The sequence below is a fragment of the Saccostrea echinata genome, unplaced genomic scaffold (genome assembly GCF_033153115.1).
Source record: "Saccostrea echinata isolate AGI-Se365-2 ecotype Australia unplaced genomic scaffold, CSIRO_AGI_Sech_v1 ptg000029l, whole genome shotgun sequence".
Classification (NCBI taxonomy): domain Eukaryota; kingdom Metazoa; phylum Mollusca; class Bivalvia; order Ostreida; family Ostreidae; genus Saccostrea; species Saccostrea echinata.
Window position 1 is genome coordinate 34641209 of NW_026889778.1, and position 6724 is coordinate 34647932.

General features: G+C 32.8%; 1 non-coding gene across 1 annotated transcript; it reads left to right on the forward strand.

Annotated features, from left to right (window-relative positions):
* Positions 1–1867: 1867 nt before the first annotated feature.
* On the forward strand, positions 1868–1939 carry Trnae-uuc (transfer RNA glutamic acid (anticodon UUC)). The gene has a single exon. It is a non-coding gene; the product is annotated as a tRNA-Glu (tRNA).
* The last annotated feature ends 4785 nt before the right edge of the window (positions 1940–6724 follow it).

The window sequence follows — 6724 nt, forward strand, 5'->3', positions numbered from 1 at the left end:
GTGTAAATGGCCCAGACGGCATTTGAATGATCTAGACTCTGCTTCAGACGAGAACGATTTCTGAGGAAATTGATTATCTGTAAAAGTCTAACCAAAACGTTCAGTTAGTAAGGTCTTGGAAAGAGAAAGGCGCTTCATGGTTGCTGATCTTGTGAAAACACAGTTAAGCGGTAAAAAAAGAAAACATTGACAAGCAAAAAATATGCTACTGAAACATTTTTTGCAAAATAAATTTCAATTGATGGAGACACGGTTTAAATGACCAGATTTATTAACGTACGATATATATATATATATATATATATATATATATATATATATATATATATATATATATATATATATGACACTTCACCAGACTACACCCGATAGACCGGACGCAATTCATAGCGCTCCGGATTTCTTTGTTCACAACTGTTTATAAACTCAAAATTAAACATGTAACATTGTAAATATTTAGTGTTTGGTAGTTTAGTAGTAGTGCTAGTTGTTTTTGCTTCTCTATTTCCTTTGTTTTTATGACTTCTTAACTTTTTTCTTTGTCCTGAGGAAGGGACAGGTTGTCCCGAAAATTTGACAATTATTATTGTTCGTGTCGTTGGTCATTTTTAGTGCTTTATATATATATATATATATATATATATATATATATATATATATATATATATATATATATATATATATATATATATATATATATATATATATATATATATATATATATATATATATATGCAGGTAAAGAAGTATATAAATTGATTTATTCCCATTTGATTTGCCATCGTAAAGTTGTGTGAGGTCTTAGGAGTCATAATACAATACGGTCGTTTTACATGTATTTTCAACAGGTTTTCAGAATTTAAAAAATTGCTAAATTTGAATCACCATTACCATTTCATACGAGTTTATGAATAGAAACATCTAATCTAAATACAATTTTATTCAAAAAATTATTCAGACAGAAATAATTTATAATGTTCATGATAAGTGTCCACTCTTTCCCATAATATATAACAAGTGAAATTGATGCAAAGCATCAAATCGGCCGCAAACATGTTTAGCATTTTAAAGTATTTCCATATGAAAGAATCCTGAAAATTAAATTTGAAAGTACAGAAAGTAAACTATAATGTATACTTAATCAAAAATACATGTAAATTAATTCATGGATATTGAAATTGGCGAAAAAGAATAGGATTACATCATCATCAAATTATTTATTGCAAAATGAATGTCTCTCTGACTTATGACAAAAAAGACGTGCAAACTTTTCAGGCACGTGCCGATTCCCTGGATCTTTGTCACGTGATAAATGTCGATGTTTTCGTTGTGATAGACAAGCATCACAATAAATGCGAAGTGCCAAAATAAAAAAAAAATTATTTTGTCAATTGCAACTATAGCGCTTCTGCTCATTATTTTTTTTTTTTTTTGAACATCTTTTAATCATTTTGTCACTCTAATTGATATCCGGAAACATTACGTTCTGTGTTTGAAGCTTACACATTCCCATGCTGGGGAGCAGGTCATTGAGCAACTTTCTATAAAATCATAAATTAATAAATATCTGCTGAAAATGAAAAATAATTTAAATGTAACCATTACCATTAAGAATTATTATCAAGCAAATTTAAAAAACTTGTATTTATAATTTTTTATGAAAGTTAGTAACAAGAAATTATTCTATCTAACAATGAAAAAATAACGACTCAATTCCCCATGTGCACATTCTAACACAACCACAAATAGACCGCTCCTGTGGCCGATAATGATAGGCAGTGGATCGTGAGTTTTTCTGTTCGTATTTAATTAGCTGACATTTTACTACATATCTAACTAAAGAATTTTTAAATTCGATTTAACAGATTCCGATGTGGTCTAGTGGTTAGGATTCCTGGTTTTCACCCAGGCGGCCCGGGTTCGATTCCCGGCATCGGAACACATGTTTTTTTCTATTGTGATCACAATATGACTTCTATTATATCTTTTTAAAAAAATAAATAAATAAAAAGGTTATCATGGCGATACTGATAATGAGCTTTTCAAAGCACACGTCTCATGTACAGTTCTCAATACTTGAATGTATCTTAATATACGCAAGGAAATCAAATCTTATATTGGAAAGTATGACGGACTTTCGTACAGTGTTAAAGGGGCAGGGACACAGATTTGATTGATTGATTATTGTTGTTTATAGCCGAGTCGACGATATTTCAGGTACATGTATATTTCGGCAGAAATTTCGGTAGTATTTTGAGTTTCTCTGGCGGCTCCCACTGAGCCTACTCTTTTTCGGACACCAGAAAAACTATCTTTAAAGTGCCAAAGGAGTTGTAATCCTTGACACGGGGCACCATTTAACGTCCCATCCGACAGACATAAATTTGTAAACACGCGAAATGCAAATAAATTCCTGTTCTAAAAAAAACATCTAAATCTTACTACAAATATCAGTTTCTTGTAAATATTGTAAAATTGTATAAGGATTAATGTTGAAAAAAGTTCATGCATCATTGCACATTACATGTATAAAAGAGTCAATTACGAAAAGGCAAAAATCAGTACAATCTAAAAGTATATGGTGTATCGTTTTTGCACAGTCACAAGAGATACATCCAGGTTGTTGTTCCCCGTGTACACAGACTTGAAGCTCGTATTTTCTAAAATTTTCTGAATAATTTCATGACTTACATGTTGCTATAGAGCATAACACACCGAAATATATTAAAAGCTTGTTAAGAAAATTCTTTTATCTGGAAATTATTAAAACAATGATTTTCGGGACGCGTTTGATTAATTTACTCATATCCCTGCACTTTCACAAAGTAAACTATCCATAATACTGAAAAAAAGTAGAAAGAACTAGGTTCACTTTATGCATAAAATGCATATGGTCCTGTAGATATACAAATTTATTGACTATAATACCTTATGTTCCATCTTAAATATCAAGATAAAGTAGATACTTAGTGCTATCATTTCCTATTAAAAATTTTTCTCCTTAAAGTCCGGGTCATGGAAAACAAGCTTTATGGAATTGCAATGTTCTTGAATTTTAAGGAAAACGGGTATATTTAAGTACTTTCAGAGAAGAAAAATAATATGAGCGCACCCTCTGATCTAAAAAATAAAACATGTTTTGGAATCCTCAGAAACGGTTCTATCGGTAAATAATTGCATATTTTAGATCAGAGATTGCGCTCTATATTAAATATCGAAAATAGCTTTGAAAATTGGCTGTTTTTGTAGAATTGTTCAGGATATGAGGAAAATGACACATTTCAGGACGTCATTGACTAGCCAGAAAATTACGTCATTTTTGGTAGTTTCGCAATCGCCAAATGTCTAAATGAAATTTAATGCATTGTCAACTAAAACTAAGCAGTTTCTGTTTTTCGGAAATACACAGGGCCAAAAAAAGGCCCTAAGTGAACCTTGTTCTTCTGCTGTTTATTAATGAAATATACGAAAACTATAATCCAGAGAGTTCAGAGTAGAAACGAGAGAAAGCAAAACCAACTCACCATAAGATTTTTGTCAGTCCGTGCTGAATGATGCAGACTATAAACAAACTGAACACACCCCGTAAAACGTAAACACTAACAATAACAGAGCTCGTGCCCTTCTTACAAACACAGGTGATTGACGTGGTGTTTTGAGGAATTTCATGATCATTGAATTCTTAGTATATTCATGAAAGTTCAATTCATTAAACTGAGTTATTTTTTTAATAAAAATAGAAATTTAAAATTCATTATAGCCCCTTTAAGATGTCAAAGAAATGGGCTAGTAACTGTAATGTTTACAAGTGTTTTTAAAAAATCTGATGACAGGTATATTTCTTTTGTCAATAGGTTCTCTGATTTTAACTTCTTACACAGATCACACTGTTCTACTACAAGTTAGCTCTACGCTACTGTTGCGCTCCAGTACGTCCATGCATGACCAAAATTTTGCTGTGGCGGAGGCTCATGCGGAAGTAATGTCATACTATGCAAATAATTCACTCCCATCCTAACCCCCCCCCCCCTGTTTTCTTTGACAACTGAAGTCTGCTGATCCCTGCAGATACATAAGTATGAGATACACAGCACAAAACAAAAGATCTACCTTAAGAATACCTAGCCAGATCTGCATAGGTTCACATGTACTCTAGTTCTGGCTCCCATGCCTCACACAATCCCCCCCCCCCAGTCGTCAACCTCCTAACAGCTTCAGTTGCTTTTCAAAGGGCCATAACCTGAGGGTTAGTGATCGAGCTGATGGAAAGCACATAAGTCCGCTTATGTGCCGTATTAGTGAGCGTTTTGGTGTCCAGGGTTTCTAGCTTCTCATGTAAACAGTCTTGGTTCAGCATAGAAAGTGACACTGACCTTTATCTTCCTGTCATGAAGGTCTTCCAATCTGCTTTACAGGATCTCTGTAAACCAGCATCCGGTTGCCTGTGACTTGTGCGATTCCCGTGTGTCACAGATAAGGATACTTTGCTGCAGTTGTGGAACAATTCTAGAAGGTCCTAGGTGCCCCAACCTCGAATCACCTTTGGCAACACCGGGCGTCCTGCTACAGTCTGTCTGTCCACATTTCAGTGATAAATCAAATATGATTAATCTTCTCATTATTTGCACAGATTGGCATGTAATCTCCTACAAAATCGGATAAAACACGCATTTTATCAACTCTTTAGAGAATGTTCCTATACAAATGGTTCACGTAAAAATATAAAGATCGATTACTTTTACAGACAATTTTGTATATTTGGTTCGGTTTCTTACATGTAATCTGGCATACAACTTTTCCATTGTCTGTCGTAGAAAGAAATCATTCTCGCGATTCGTGAAACATTTTTGAGAAATCGATCAATTTATCAATAATTACAGAAGCTGAAAAACAAAATGCAGCTGCATCAAACTTGGCATGATGTTTTCCCCTTCCAGAATCGTGGATAGAAGCATACAAAGAAGTAGGAAGATATATTGTTGAATTTTTACAGACATTTAAATTTTTTTTAAAAAAATGATAAAAATGGTAGGTTTTTAAGACCTGGTTCTCAGTATTTTGGAATTTATATAATTAGTCATGTATATATAACTAGATGCGAACAAGAAACAAAAAAATATTGAATAAAAGTAAGGTTAACATTAAGAGTACCGTCTTTCTGACATACTAGTATTTTGTATTTATCAATAAAGAACTTTATAATGGTCACAATGTCGATTTTAATAAATAAAAAGAAAAAAAATGTCAGAAAGACAGTACTTAGTTTTAATAAATCGGAAACGTTTTAATTAAGATCAATGCTTGTATTTAAGAATTTTTTTTTCTATCAAAATATAAAGTTATATGAAGAGCGTGTCACTCTAAGGTATAAAAGTCATATATGATTATCTGCGGTGACGCGTCTGCAATTCAGTAAATGTCGAATATGTCCAAGTTTGAACCAGCAGGAATTCGACATTGCAAGGGCAAATTTTGGGAGATTTTCTTTGATACTAATTATTTAACAGGCAATGGGACATAAGCTTCATAATGGTTTACTCTCTCTCTCTCTCTCTCTCTCTCTCTCTCTCTCTCTCTCGTACGAGGGACAATTTTCTCAAAAGATCCCTCCACTTAAAGTTGTTTGGCATGTACGTCTTACAAACATGGTCAAAATTTTACTTTTTCCATGCCTTTTAATGCTGTATTCATGGGTATTTTACTATAGGTAAGCCAAATGGTCTAGATCCTCTCCTCATGATATTACGAGAAATCACTGTTGAGATTTGACAATGTAAGCAGCATATATCCTGTATGTTAACTACCAAAATACAAAATTTGCATTAAGGAGGGATTCTTCTCATATTTCTAGTATTTAAAAAATAAATGAAATTTTCATAGATTCAAGAAGACATTATCATTAAGTGATGGTATCAATTAGATTAAATCTGACCGTTTTAGTTTAAAAGCAAGGTCAGGTCAAGGTCATTATCTTTTTTCTTGACCATAAGAATAAATAATTCTTTCTTTTCCGTAAGCGATGCCAAGGCTTCCTAAAAATGACTTAAGTACGCATTTCCATTGCTTTAGCTGGAAAATCTCAAAATAAAGGTGATGGAGAGTTGCAGATGCAAATATGCAACAGCTCTCGCCTCAGCTGACTCTTACGTATCATTAGCATGAATGACAGTCCTTGGACCGGAAGTCCAAGGGTTACTACATTGCGCTTGGCTAGAGAAAATTCGACCTCATCATCTGAAAAACAGGCATTTAAAAATGGCAAAGAATATTTCTTTCGCTCAGATCTCGAGGTTGATGAACCTACTGCATCGTAGAAACCAAGCTCCAACTATTGTACAAGGCAGTCTTGCACTCTGTAATTGAATGGCATGAATGGGGGGTGTTTTAACTTTCTTGTGTTACTTTCTAAAGTTAAAAGATCATAATTTAACATTTTTATCAAATCTTTTTATGTTTATAAATCGAGTTCTACCTTACTGTTTTCTATATTGAAAATCATTAGATAAAAAATTCAAATATTTGTATATTACTGCTTGTTGCGTTCTTTTGCGTTTCAGTATATTAGTAATTTTTATATGCTTCGTACATTGTATATATATTTAAATTTTTCTTATTTTCACATACGGTAAAGTAGTCATATAAAGATACAAATAGATACAAAAACAAAAAGTTTTGACCGTTTACTAAGAGAGAAAAAACACTTTTTACCGATTTTTTGCTCAAA